We start from the raw sequence: 15,905 nt of genomic DNA, 5'->3' as shown, positions 1-15,905 counted from the left end.
TTACAACATTGGCTCCTTTTTTTAAATGTTATTTTTTATTAGAGAAGTCATAGGTTTATAAAAATATCACCCTGAATATTCAGAGTTCCCTAGTTTCCTCTTTTTACCACATTCAAATATGTGATTCAAGTGTTAATTACATTCACAATATTGTGTGACTACCACCACCATCCATTACCAAAACTCTTCCATTACCCCAAACAGAAACTCTGTACCAATTATGCATTAACTCCCCATTCCCTACCCTACCCCAGCGCATGGTAAACTGTTCTAGTTTCTGACTCTATGCATTTGCTTATTCTAATTATTTCATATCAGTGAATTCATACAGTATTTCACCTTTTGAGTCTGGCTTATTTCACTCAACGTGATGTCTTCAAGGTTTATCCATGTTGCTGCATGTATCAGATCTTCATTGTTTTTTACTGCATTCTTTTTTACTGCTGAATATTATTCCACTGTATCTATATATCCATTCATCTGTGATGGACACTTGAGTTGCTTCCATCTTTTAGCAATTTTGAATAATGCTACCATGAATATTGGTGTGCAAATATCTGTATGAATCCCTGCTTTCAATTTTGTAAGCACTGGATATGCACTGATAAAGAGTAAAGTTTATAGTTCAGTAGCAAGACAAATTTACGAAAAACGTGTATGAGAATTATAGTGGAGATATTTATAAGCTAAATATTGCCTCATATAGGAGATGAAGTAGGAAGGTAAGAGGGAAGGAATAGGAATTTCGGAGAGCGGAGTCCTTGGATAAAAGTATGGAGCCGTGGGAGATCAGACTTTAGAAACCAAGAATTGGTTTAGCATGGCTAGAGTATAAAATGCTAATTTTAGGATATGAGCCTGAAAATTCAATAGGTTTCATATATTATGTTAAGAGTCTTTATTTTATCTGCAATAATAAGTTATATGGGTTAAGGAAACAGATTTTAGAAAAATCCTTTGACAGAAGTTTGAAAGATGGGATCTAAGGCCAAAATGGGAGTATAGTGTTGGCCTAGTCATCAAATCCTATTATCAGTGAAAAAGTTGATGCTATCCAGTAAGGACAGAGAAAAGCTAAACATTTAACTTAACACCACTATAACCTAATATGTATACATGACCACCAGAAACTTGGCTTTCTCAAAAATGTTTTGTTTCACTCTATCAGGGGAAGAGTCCCAGAAAGCTTAGGTGGTCTTTGAAGGAAAAGGGACTGAGGTAATGTTGAGGAGGGGAATTATAATAGCTATGTTCTCAAGACCAGTTGTAGAAATATGATTCTAACATCTATTTATATTACCATTCATGATAAATAACATTTGTAGAAACATTTTTTTTTACCATTTTTTTCTTTATTTCACATTCCCATCCCCCATTATTTTATTAAAAATGTATTGGTGACAGATAAGTTTGCAGTTTAATTCATTTATTATAGAATATCAAAATGGTGCTGCAACATATGTAGGGGAAGAATGGACACAACCAAAGTAGCATTGTAATCACCAGGGTTAAGTATAGTAACTGATGAGAATTTAACTGGTTTCTGCTTGACATGAAAGTGTAGGGAGTTTTCAGTTGTAGAAGTAATTGTCATATTGTTAGGAGAAAGTATTTTATGTAAATAAGGGAAAAAGGATGCCTGTGCATTTTGGACAGTCTAAGAAATGACTATGATCAATATTTGCCTTTTGGGTTAGTTAACTTTCAAATATTTTTCACATTTATGAAAATACCAAGCTATTTGGGATGATAAAGAAGAGGTATATTTTTCCTCTCTAAATTTCCTCTCAGGTAGCACTTGGTTTCCTTAAGTAAACCAAAAACATGTTCCCACCTATGATTTTGCTGCCTAGAGGAAGTGATGAAAAGGAGAAAAAACAGTTTGAGTTCTGTCTGTGATGGTAGCAGTAGCATTTTGTATCTGGTAACATGAATACTAGCAGTAGCATACAATGGACAGTAAAAGTGTTGCAATGACCATGGCTGTGCATGGAGACATGGATCCTCTAATGGAAGTGTTGGCAGTGTTGAGTTCCAGTGTCTTATACACACTGGCAGTGATCCCTTCAGCAGTGGGGGCATCTGGTGTCTCTGGAGCTAGTGGTAGTGGTGGTGGCATTTCCAACAGATTCTTCTGATGGTGTGATTTCAATTGAAGTTTGAGTTACCTGGCTTCCACTTGTTTTTTGTCCATTTTTCAAACCTGTCACTTCAGCTTTCCCTTTGAATTTGTGAGTTAACCATTATTTATTGGTTACCAGAATAACTTAAACAGAACTCTGACTAAGAACTGATGGAAACAGAATTTCTAATTCAAAATAAAATCTCACCCAGTGAAATTTCCAAAAGATGTGACTTCTAATTGAGTTAACCTATGCTTATTTTTAAAAGATCATCTTCAGCTAATCACCCCTATAGTCTTCAGGAAGCTCAAATGCACAATATTAAAATCTATGTTCTCCTTGACCACTACCTTCCCAATATCTTACCAACCCTGACTAGAAGCTGTGGTACGAATTTTGCTTCCATGCACCTGTATTTGTAAGCTTTGAACTAGATAAAATTTATATGCCCAGTATGGATCTGAGTACAAGACAAAGTTATTAAATATTAACTGTCAAAATCTGTAGGCTAAGGAAAAATAAAACTTTGGAATACTTAGGATGTTTAATGATGGGAAATTATTTTTGAATAATTTAAATACCCAGAAGGCACTTTTTAAATGTGTCTTATACTCTTAAAGACTTATCTAAAACTTTCCTTCGACTTTTTCCAGTGAGTGCTAATTGTGTTCTTGTTGTCTACCAGTCCTTAGTCCTTGTCATTACAGGTTCAGCAGCTGCAAAGGTGAAATGTTTTGACAAATACTGAACGTCATACATTTTATACTGTGGATCAGCATGGCTATTTTTTAGCTTCTTCAGATGGTTCAGTAATGGAGTTATATTTGGAAGTTTCCCAGTGTGGTGCAAAAGCCTCATAGTGAGAGGAAGTTTATAAACTGCAGTTCTACAAGAAGAAGAAAGACCAGCTGCTTATCCTGCGTGATTCCTCCTTGAGCTTTTGTATTTTCCCAGCTAGACCTTTCGAGCTTCCTATTTATACATTTATCTTTTGTATACTGAGTGGTGACAGAGATTCAAATTGGCCGGCATGTTTTCCATCAGTGTGGAAAGAAACTATTTAAAGACTGAGTTAACAGATCAGGGAAAAAAATAAAACCTGACCATAGGGAAGGTAAGGGGAAAGGAGCATCCTTCTTTGTGGTTCTGACAGTTTTTATTTATTCAGTTTACTGAAAAGAAGTTCTCATATCCCTGTTTGGGTTATACAAAAATATGTAAGTTAAAAAGAACTATTAAAAAATTTCCATACCTGCAGGAAATTAAAAATAATATCAATAAAGTAGAGAGGAAAAATTTTATCAGCTAATTATTAAAATTATTCATTATTTAACTAGAGCAGCCAACATTGGGAGGCAAACAATTTAACGGTAAAAGAATACTTCAGGTTATTTCTTAGGTATGTAATAGAGTGTTCCATTACACTGACAGTTGTAGTGACATTTTCAAACCCTAAAGCTGAGTTATGCCAGTTCTGCCTACACATTTAGAATGATCCATAGGAAGGATAGCTCATGGGCAATTCTCTTTTCAATAGGGTAGAGAGTAACAGCGAGTGTCTAGCTTCAAATTTAGCTATTTGTGGAACTGAGATAGTCTAGTATGTTGGCCAATAGTACTTAACTATTTGCCAGGCATTGTTCTTAGCATTTCAAGTATATTTACTCATTTACTTCTCATGTCAGCCCTAGGAAATATGTTCTGCATTTATCTCCATTTTACAGATGTTGAAATTGAGGCAAAGAGAAGTTAAGTAACATAGCCAAATTTACATAGAAGATAAGTGGTAGAGATAGGATGTAAACCCAGACTGGCTCCAGAATCTGTTCTTTTAACTGCTTTGTGTCACTGCCTCCAGTTGTTTTTTTTTTTTTAATGAGCTCATAAAAATTTTATCCAAACTTCATGTATTTCAGATATGGTACTGTGTTATTCTCCAAGAATACTATTTATCAGGTTTTCATCTCCATTATATCTATAACAGATGCACAGTTTTGTAACATTCCACTTCATATCAGAGGGTGGCACGATACTGCAAAGACAAAGTCCGATGCCCCAGGGTTTGATATGTAGAGGGTCAGCGATTCACCTAAGATTGTGTGTGATTGTCAGTGCCAGAAAACGACAAATGACAGTGGATTAAACAAGAAGAATGTTTACTTCATCTTTCTGAAAAAATTACTGGACCTTAGCATTCCAGCTCTGATCTGATGGCTTCACAAAGTCATCACAAAATTCCAAGATGCTGCCCAAGTTCTAGCCATCAGAGACAAAAGAAGGAAGGGTAGGAAAAAAGAGTAATAAAGGGCATTTCCCATTCCACTTCTACTTGCACCCCATTGATCATACATTAGTCACATGGACATATGTTGCTCTGAGGGAGGCTGGGAAATGTATTTCTTTAGACAGCCATGTGCCCAGCTAAAATACGGCATTCTGGCATAGAAGAGAAAGGTACAGTGGAGATTAGGTGTTAAGGCACACCTAATAGTTTCTGTCATACCCAAGGCATCAATTTGAGTTTCCATTTGAAACTTGGGAAATAATGAATTCTTCAAACTTCTCTAATATCTAAATTTCATAAACTTAGCATTCTCCTCTCTTATTGATTCCTTTGGTTGTATCTCCCAATGTCCTACTTCTTAAATGTTTATGGAGGTGAAAGATAATTCGAGGCACAACCCCACCCTATGCTTCCTACCATCTAGCAAGGCCTCCTCCCTCCCAAAGGCTACTAAAGTCCTATTGCTTTTCTTGTATTTTCCACTGTGCTTTTGAATGGGGAAAATTTTTCCTTCTTTTTCAATGCTTTCTGCCTCCTCTCACCTGAACCTAACATTGCCTTGACATCAAAATATGCCTTAAGGAACTTTCCAATGAAAGATGACTCATTCTCTTCCTTTTGACACATAAATAGATGAGAAGCCAACATATTATTTCTTGCTTTTATTCCTTTTGTACTGTCAGATACAATCACTGTCATCTCACAGTCTACACCAGCCACAGTGCTGTCCTCTACCCACCTTCCAGGTAGCCTCCCACCTTGCTCAGTGATGTCAGTCCTGTACTGACTCACACTCATGCTCTCGACTTCTCTACTCAATATCAGGTCCCCCAAGTGCCCCCTTGCATTTCATGGGATTTCATACACTGGGGAAATTGGAATGGTGTTAAACTAGGAAGGTACTAGGAAATTATCAGTTTAAGAAGGGATGTGATTTATGTGTCTTGATAAAAAATGCATTGGTTGAACTAGGATTGAGAAGTTGCATCCTCTACCCTGTAAACTGGTGAAAACTACATTTGTTAGTTAGCAAAAGGACATAGTTGGTATTGTTGTTTGTATAGCTCACTTCATTTACAGTCAAATAGAACAGGAATACACACCCTACAAAGTTGTTGCATTATTAGGTGTGAAAACATACAAAACATGTTTCATATAGTCTCTTGTAAGCAATAGGCATTCCATTAATGTTAGTTTTCTTTTTTCTGATTATGCTTTGAGAAGTATGATGATTTAAAAAAAGTACGATTTAAAGAGAATAATATTTCATTTAATGTGCATGTATTGTACATACATATTCATAAATCCCAAGTGACTTCTTCTGTGTTATATATTCTTTAACACTTTATGTGATGCAAAGGTATTCATGTATGTGTGCGTGCATTTGTGTGTGTGTGAAGCCATTAAATATAGTCTGAAAATAAAATTTATTATTAAATCCTTAGGGGATTTTATTTTTAAAATAAAAGTTTTAAAAGTTGGCGCAAAGGTATTAACATTTTTCTTGCAACCAGAATTCTAATTTTTGTGCCTGAAAGCTTATTTTCTATCTTTAACTTTCTTCCTTTTGCTTTGTTTTGTTTTGAAACTAATAAGCTCTTTAAAAAGCGAGAACACAAACAAAACCCTTTAGTTCCTTCATTCCAAATTTGTGAGGGCAGTTCTAATTCCAAAGTATCTTTCAGAGGCCAAAGAAATTAATAACATCTTTCACCAGTAAGTATGATGTTAGCTGTGGGTTTTTCACATATACCTTTTATCACATTGAAGAAGTTCCCTTATGTTCCAAGTTGTTTGAACACTTTTATCATTAGTGGTGTTGGATTTTGTTAGATTCTTTTTTTTCTGTTTTAATAGGGTGATCTTTTGCCCCCCTTATTCTATTAATGTGGTATAATACATTAATTGATGTACTACAGTAATTGTAAAACACTAATTGATTTTGGATGCTAAATTAACCTTACATGCCAGGGATAAGTGCCAATCAACCATGTTGTATAATCCTTTTACTATGAGTAGCATAGTAGGATTTGTTTTGCATGTATTTTGTCGAGGATTTTTGTATCTATATTCAGAAGGAAAATTGGTCTATACTTTTCTTTTCCTCTGTCGTTTTTGTCTTGCTTTGGTGTCAGCGTAATACTAACCTCCTAAAGTGAATTAGGAAGTGTTCTCTCTTACTTTTTGGAAGCATTTTAGAAGGTGTTTATTCCTCTCTCAATGCTTGGTAGAATCCACCAGTGAAGACTTCTGTTCCTGGATTTTTCTTTAGGAGAAATTTTTGATTACTGATTCAATATTTTTACTTACGAACTGCATATTTAGATTTTTTATTTCTTCTTAAGTCAGTTTTGGTAGTTTGTTTGTTTCTACAAATTTTCCCATTTTATGTAGGTTATCTAATTTCTTGGTATACAGTTGTTCAGAATGTTCACTTATAATCCTTTTAAGTTCTGTAAGATTGCCATATTGCTGCTACTTTCAATTCTGACTTGAGTAATTTGAATCGTCTCTCCTTTTCCTTGTTCAGTCTGGCTGTTACTGTGGAACTGTCTGTTTCAACCTTCAATTTTGTCAGTTTTTGTTTCATATACTTGGGTCTCTGTTGTTAGTTGCATATATATTCGTAATTGTTATATCTTCTTGATGTGTTGACAAATTAATCAATATATAATGTCCTTCCTTATCTCTTGTAAAAAATTTTTGATACATAGTCTATTTTGTATAATATTATTATAATTACACGAGCTTTTTTCTCTCTGAGGTCCTCCATTATTGCCTTTTTTTTGTGTTCAGTTGATTTTTTTCCTAGTGTACCTTTTGATTCCCTATTCATTTCTTTTACTCTGTATTTTTTTAACCATTTTATTAGTGGTTATGCTGAGGATTACAAGGAGCATCTTAATTTCTAACAATCTAGTTTGAATTGAGGCCAACTCAGTTTTTAATAGTATACAAAAACTTACTCCTATGTAACTCTGTCTCCCCTTTTTATGTTGTCATTGGTACAAATTACATCTTTATGCATTGTGTGCTCACTAACATGGATCTACAGGTAGTAGTTTATGAATTGGCTTTAATTAATATAAGAAAAAAGAGGTGTTATAAACCAAAGACACAACAATGCTGGTTATAAACCAAAACTACAATAATAACCTTTATACTTAATTTTAAGCATTTTCTTTATATCTTCATATGCCTTTGAGTTACTGTTGAGTGTTATTTTTTCAGGCTGAAAGATTGCCTTTTGCATTTCTTATATGGAAGGTCTACCAGTGACAAACTCACTCAGCTTTTATTTATGGGAATGTCTTATTTTTCCTTCATTTTTAAAGGATAGTTTTACCAGACATAGAGTTCTTGGTTGGCTTTTTTTTTCTCCTTTCAGTGCTTTAATTTCATCCATTTGTCTCCTGACCTCTATGGCTTCTGGTGAGAAATCAAATGTTAATGTTACCGAGGATCCCTTGTGTGTGATGTGTTGCTTCTCTTTTGCTACTTTCAAGATTCTCACTTTATTTTTGGGTTTTGACAGTTTGATTATAATATGCTTCAGTGTAGATTTCTTCAAGTTTATCTTCTTATAGTTTGTTAACCTTCTGGATGTGTGCATTACTATTTTTCATCAAATTTGGAAAGTTTTTAGCCATTATATTATCAAATATTTTTTCTGCCCCTTTCTCTCTCTCCTTTTTTCTCCATTTGGGGTATAGTGGTCAGCTTGATGATGTACCACAAGCCTCTTAAGCTTCACTCACTTCTCTTCATTTGTTTCCTTTTTGCTCCACAGAGTGAATAATCTCAATTTAATTCTCTTCAATTTCACTACTTCTTTTTCTGCCTGTTCAAACCTTCTTTTGAAGTCCTCTAGTGGATTTTAAAATTTCAATTATTGGACTTTCCATTTTAATTTCTGTTTCATTCCATTTTATAATTTCTGTCTCTTTGTTGATATTCTCCATTTGTTCCCATATTTTTCTCCTGGTTTTCTTTGGTTCCCACGCCCCCCACCCCACCCCCAGCTTCCTTTAATCCTTTGGGAATACTTAAGGCAGTTTGTTTAAATTCTTTTTCTAGTTGGTCCAGTGACTGATTTTTCTCAAGGACAGTTTCTATTAATTTTTCCTTTTTGTTGCCAATGGGTCATAGTTTCCGGTTTCTTCATGTTCCTAATATTTTTTGTTGAAAACCAGACATTTTGAATGTTCAATGTGATAACTTTGGAAATAATATTCTCTCCCCTCTTCAGGATTTCTTGTGGCTTTTGGGGTGGTGGTTGTTTGCTTAGTGGCTTTTATGAAAGAGTTTTGTAAAATATGTATTCTTTGTCATGTGTGGTCACTGGCATCTGTGTTTGGTTAATTTAGTGATCAGTTATTTATTTGACAGATATTCCCTTAAATATCTAGAAACAATAAAATAAATAAAAAGAAAAATAAAACACCTATCCCAGTCTTTGCAGTTTGGCTTTTTGTTGGGACACTCCTTCAGCACTTAGACAAGCAGTTTACAGCTCTTCCTCAGCCTTCACCTCCTTGCACTGAGCCTGGAGGTGAGCCAGAGGGAAGAGCTTAGGGTCTTCTCAGGTCTTTTCTGAGCATGCATTAATCCCTGGGTTTGCACATAACCTTCTAGATTTCCTGGACTATTTGGGAGCTTTTCAAAGCCCTTTTCCCCCCAAGAATATCCCTCCCCAGCTTCTTCCTTCCCAGGAATTTCCAGTCTGTCTATTGCTCACCCTATCTATTATCTCTTGCCTTGTGTGACAGGGATTAATTTATTTGCCTTTAAATGCTTTTGACAAATGCTGCCCAGGGAGCCGCCACAGCCAGGGGTAAATTAAAAGGCAGGTGAAACAAAAGTAAGCCCTTAAAGCCATCCTTCAGAGACCCACCAAACAGGTCAAAACATAGAACCACAACTCTTTTGGACCAACTTCCATATTGCTCCCTCTGGTATAGTGACCTGCACAGGAATGTGGATTTCCATCTTTCCAGCTGCCATGGGCTGAAGAATGAATGAGGCATGGTAACAGGGTAAGTAAAATGTGACAGCACTCTCTTACTGAAATTCAGCCATTTTTTTCTTCATTATGCATTTCCCAAGTTGTAATTTTCTGTTAGATTCCAGAATTCTGGAGAAGTTGAATCTGATAGTTTTCCAAGATTATTTATTCCTTTTATGGAGGTAGGAGTTTTGGAATCCCCCACTCCATCTTTTCCACTGACATCACTCTCAACACATCCCTTTGTAAGGGAAACACCTTCAGCTAATTTATGTAGTGGTTACCTTTTTAACTCTCCCCAAATTCTTTCATGATTCTTTTTGGATTTTTTTTTCAAATGCATTCAACCATTGTTATAGGTTCCTTATTTGTTCTTTCCATTTGCCTGGGCTTCAGTAATTAGAAAAGTTTGAAATGTTTATTATATACTAGTACTGTTTTTATAAAGTTCACCATCTCCGTACATTTAAACTATTTATATTTTGACATTCTAAAAGATCTCAACAAAATAATGTGTAAGACTCTGGAGTACGGCTGTGCTGGGTTTATACTTTGGACTCAAACACTTACCAGTTGTGAATCTTTGAGCAAATTACTGAACTTTTCTATCCTCTACTTCTGTATATTAAAAAATGGAAATAATGATAGCAATATCATATAGGATGGTTTCGGTAAGTGAATTAGTTAATATATGTAAAATAACAGGGATGTTAGCTGTTATTGCTACTGTTATATATTGATTCAATGATTTTTATTTTAAATGGAAACTATAGAGATTCTACTCACCCCTTCTACTGGGGTTCTGATCAGGATTGTGCATAAGAATGATGAAGTACTTGTGCTGGACAAAGCTTGGTTAAAAAAAAAAGTGTTGACTTAGGTTTAAAGCTGAAGTGAAAGTTGTAATCTAGATTTGCCTTTGTCTTTACATACTTTTGAGTGTGTGTGTGTGTGTGAGAGAGAGAGAGAAGGAGGGAAGGAGGGAGGGAGGGAGGAGAGAGGAAGAGGGAGAGGGAGAGAGATCCCTTTTAAGAGCAAATTTAGGACAATCAATTACACAGTGAGAATGGCAGCCCTGTAGTCACAAAGGAAAACACACCCTGGACAATAGAGACAAGTTCAGGAATACACTGGGCATTGCAGGTGCCTTTTAGGGTATGGGAATCTCAGTCACTAGTGATGTGGCCCAATGAAAATGTAAAGATTCTGCCCAATGAGATTAACCACTATCCTCCTGAGGAGAAGCAAATACATATACTGAGAAAAAGGCTAGACATGTTCTCTCCAATATTCCCTCAAGAAGTCCAAAGAAATTCTCCCTACCGTGGACTTAGGCTAAAACATGAGGAGGGACTATGTACTTTGTCTCCTCCACCCACCAATGGTTTGCAATTAATTTTTATACTTTAGCTTTGAAAGGTGATAATCCCAAGAAAGACATGGCATAGCCATCAGTTTCACTGTTCACATTGCAGACATATTGAAGATTCTCTGTCTATTCTTTGTGGTGAACAATACAAAAAGTCATGAATGATGCAAGGTTCAGAATGATGTTGTCCTGTGACTGTTGTGTAGCTTCAAGTTTGCAGGCATTTAATTTCTGCTGCCATGGAAACTGTCCAGAATAGCAGGGACTCTCAGTGATTTCCTGCAGGCAGAGTGACAACATATCTAAGAAGAGTGATACTGTCTCTATTACTATCAATCAATATTTATTGAACTCCAGCAGCCTGTCTTGAGCCACATTAGGAGCTCTGCACAGAGATTTGCCCCCAGCTTGCTCATGGTTGAACTGAGACATGGGAGGTCAGACAGGTGAAGCAAAGCTGCTCCAGAATACAGTCAAGAATTAAGACCATAAATTCTTCAGAATTTGAGCTTTAGTCTCTGAATCACTAGGGTCTTAGGGAAATTTTAAAAAACACTCTAAACGTCAAGGTACAAACCAAAGGAATTTAGGTTCCATCAGAAATAGAAACATTGAAATAATATACTTTGAGGTACACATTTTGCATTTTTTAATGTTGCTTATAGTCTTTTCTACTATTTTATATTTTGTATTTCTGTTCTGTGAATACCTTTGGTATTTCTGAATCCATTATTATTTGCCAAGTGTTTTATGGAACCACTGTTTGGAGCATCTACAAGTCAGGGCAAAGATTCTGGATCAACCCATTCTGTTGGGAATTGTGTCTTAATTATTTTGACTTTGTCATAAGCCGTTTTTCCACCTTCTTGCCCTCTGTGTCTGCATAAAGGGGTTTGCTGGAACAGAGTATATCCCCAGGCAGCCTCAGCTGTTGCCTTTAGGCTTTCTTTGAGGCTGTCCTTTCTGAACTTACATCTCGGCTCTTGTAGTTCTTATCTCTGGGCTCACTTGCTTTTTCTGTGTGTTCTCCTAAGAGAAAACACAAATTAACGCCAGACAACGTCAAAACACAATGTCATGCTTTTCCATTGACTGCTTTTCTGGTCTAGAATTTTGTTTCCTTTATTATCTTTCTCCTCCTGGTCCCAACTTTTCAGATTTTATATGACTTAGTTAAAATGACTCCTTTACAGTGAAGCATTTCTTAAACTCTAGGTGCTTAATCTCACACTGTTTCCACTACAATTAGAAAAAATAATAATAATTCAGTTATCACATTTAACCTATTGTGCTGTTGGTGTATTTAAATGTCTTCCCTTTTCTCTGAGAGCCTCTTGACTGAAGTGGCTAAATCCCATTTATCTTGGCATCTTCTGCTTCAAGGTGAGCAGGTGGTATCAATAAAAATATGTTTATTGAGATGAATGAAACAATAAAATAAAAGATTCAACAAAGGAAACAAACCAGCTCTTTCTAACATTTTTTGTGCCTTTGGAGTAATGCACATCTATAATCTACTAGAGGACAGGAGCTGAAGTTAAAAGTGTCACTCTTGTTGTCTCAATATGTCAGCAGACATACTCAATCCATTTTATTTATATCAGTTTATATTAGTTTATAATGTTGTTAAAATTGTTAAACACTCATTAGATCATGCATGTATCTACCAAATTGTTCAAAGAATCCAATTTTCAGCAGAAAATAATTACAATTGCAGAAGCTGTGAATTACCATTGTGCAGTATCACTTGATGACAAACAATATTCTGCCAAATTTCAGCTTTTTGTGGAGAAATGAAGGTTTTGGCAGTGGAGTAGAATAGTTAATGTTTGGGGGCAATTTTGCTAGTGCCAAAATGACTACACCCTTATTTATTCTTCAAAATAAGCTCAAAAGTGGGTTTTTTGACTTCTTATCTTCATTTTTCAAATGAGGAAATTGAAGGAACAAGGTTGTATGCGTGTTCATCTGTGAAAATTGCATTATTCATGTTTTAAGGATGTCACTTTCTCTGCTGCAGTTATTTTGTTGGCATTTATCACCATTTCATTCTGACTTAAACAGAAAAGGTAGAAAGCTTGAAGATTTTTCCATTTGAAAATTTTATTTTCTTTAAGGTTGGGATTGTTTGAACCCAGACAATACAGAAAAAAACAACTTTCTCCATGCTGATTGTTACTTCATAAGTCAGATAGGAGGTGCTGTTTCCAGGGTGGGTTGATCAGAGTAGTAGAAAGAAAAAGATGGAGCTTTTCAAGATGTCTTCTGTGTCTTATATATGGTTTCATCATGTATTCATGAGATGTTGTGATATTCTAGCATAGCAACTTTTCAAGTGTAAAATTTAAACAATTTCAAGGTTAAATATGGTAGGAAGTTATTTGCTACTTTGGCTTATTTGCTTCATTTTTATTCTTCACTTGGATAAGCTAAAATTATATTAAATGGCATGCTGATAAGAAACAAAGCTAGAACCTACCTGGAAAAAAATGACAATTAGATGTTAAATCTCAGATTCTAATCTGTTGCATAGTTACTGAGCCATACTGTTTCCATAGTATATTTGCATCCCCATTATTAGCTCTGGCATTTACATTTGTAAACCTACCTTTGTTTTATTCATTTTTAGTAATAGTGTTAAAATATTGAGACCACTGCATTAGAATCAAATAGTATTGAGCTCCTAAACTTTTCATCCTTTCCTTTAAAAAATCCTAAATTCATTCTAAACAATGTTTTAGCAAAATTTATAAGTAGAGAAATAAATAATGTTCCTCATGTTGCATTTCTTAAATCCTAAATGGAAGATAGCATTTAAAATAGAGCTATTATTGTTGACTCATAAATATGCTATCTTTCATATCATTATATCCTCTTGTTAAATACCTCCAGGCACTTTGAAACATATCTTTGATGAAGGACCATATTGTTGAACATATTGGAAGCACTTGTCACCATATTTTACCAATAGGTTTCACTACATTTTATTGCCATGAAGACCCAGCTGCTTCTTTCTCTGAAACCTGCCAGAAGATTCATTATGTAGCCCTTTCTCTTAATGCCTTTGCTTAATTTCTCTCAATTATATAATTCTTCAACACCTGCCATCTCCTGTTGATTTGAAGTGGTACTAGGAATTTGATGATTTGAACAAAAGACTCTTTTCTTCTTTGTGTTTCTGTAATGATTTCTAAATAAGAATGTCTACATTTTAGAAATAAGGGGGAATTCATGATTAAAAAAAATACTATTAGCCACATAAGCCAAAGAGAAAAATCCATAATCACAGTTTCATACAGAAGATGCTCAAGGTCCATCTTCATCTTTCTGGGACTGGTAGACAATTGATGTGATTGATAAGCAGTTAATGTAATTGACAGAGAAGAAGAGAGAACACTATAATATAAAATGTAAATCTTCCCATGGTCATTTTTCAACTATAAAAATAAGAAAAATTAAGAAATCTTGTGTAGAATATATGTCTCTGTTCTGGTTTGCTGAAGCTTCTGGAATGCAAAAATATCAGAAATGAATTGGCTTTTATAAAGGTGATTTATTAGGTTACAACTTTACATTTCTAAGGCCATAAAAGTGTCCAAATTAAGGCATCAACAACAGAATACCTTCACTGAGGAAAGGCCGATGGCGTCTGGAACCCTCTGTTAGCTGGAAAGGCACAAGGCTGGCATATGCTGGTCCTTTGCTCCTGGGTTGCATTGCTTTCAGCTTCTGATTCCAGTGGCCTTCTCTTTAAGCATCTGTGGGTTTTCACTTAGTTTCTCCAGGGCAAACTCTGGGCCTCATCTCTAAGCTTAGCAACTCCAAACATCTGGTTTCAACAGCTGTCTCCAAAATGTCTCCAAGTATCTGGGTCTGTGCCTGCTCTCTTAAGGACTCCAGTAAACTAATCAAGACCCACCTTGAATGGACAGGGTCACATCTCCATGGAAACAACCTAATCAAAAGATCCCACCCACAGTTAGTCTGTACCCATAAAATTTGATTAAAAGAACATGGCTTTTCTGTGGTCCATAATAAATTCAAACCAGCACATTCCACCCTCTGGACCCCAAAAAGACAGTTTTTTTTCCCATATGAAAAATAGATTCATTCCTTACCCAATACTCCAAAACTTGAAATCAGTTTAGTAACAATGGATAAGTACAAAGTCTTATCAAAATCAGTTACAGCCATGATTTGTCCTAAGGCAAAATTCTCCCCTGGTTGTGGACCTGTGAAACTTAGAACAAATTATCTATTATAGGAACATTATATGTATATGCTATTGAAGTTAGGTTGGTATTAAATAAAATGTGATTATTATAGACTTATGATGTTAAATTGAAGCACCATAGAAACTACTCAAATTTTGAATAATATATTCAGAAAGAAGTGAGAAGGGAATCAAAATGGTAGACTACCAAAAATCAAAATAAATATAAAAGTAGGCATTAATGGAAGAATTTAAGGACAAAATAGGTGTAAGATTTTCAAAGACTTAAGGCAAAATGGCAGAAGAAAATCCTGATTTATCAGTAGTTACTTCAATTGAAAATGGATTAAACTCTTATGTTAAAAGGCAGAGATTGGCAGAAAGAATCAAAAAGCATCACCCAATTATATGCTGTCTATAAGAGACTCACCTTAATATCAAAGACACAATTAGTTTGAAAGTGAAAGGGTGGAAAAATATATCATACAATTAATAAGCAAAAGACAGCTGGCATAGTTATATCAGATAAATTAGACTGAGTCAAATGCTGTTAAGAAGGACAAAGGTCACTACATACTATACAGATGTCAATTCAATTCAACAATAAGACACAATAATTATAAATATATATGCACCTAATGGCAGAGCCCAAAAATATATGAAGCAAATATTGACAATTATCAAGGGAGAAATAGCTCTATATTAATGATAGGGCACTTCAATACCCAACTTTAAGTACTGATTAGAACATTTGGACAGAGGATCAATAAGGAAATAGAACACTTGAATGATACCATAAACGAACTAGGCCTAACACACATACATGGAATACTTCACCCAATAGGGTGAAACACTCACTTAGAAGCCTGCGAAAGCAGAACGTTGCTCAGTTTTGAAAACAGAAAATGCAC

This window comes from Choloepus didactylus, chromosome 16 (assembly GCF_015220235.1).
Source record: "Choloepus didactylus isolate mChoDid1 chromosome 16, mChoDid1.pri, whole genome shotgun sequence".
Taxonomy (NCBI): Eukaryota; Metazoa; Chordata; class Mammalia; order Pilosa; family Megalonychidae; genus Choloepus; species Choloepus didactylus.
This window is presented reverse-complemented; position numbering follows the sequence as displayed.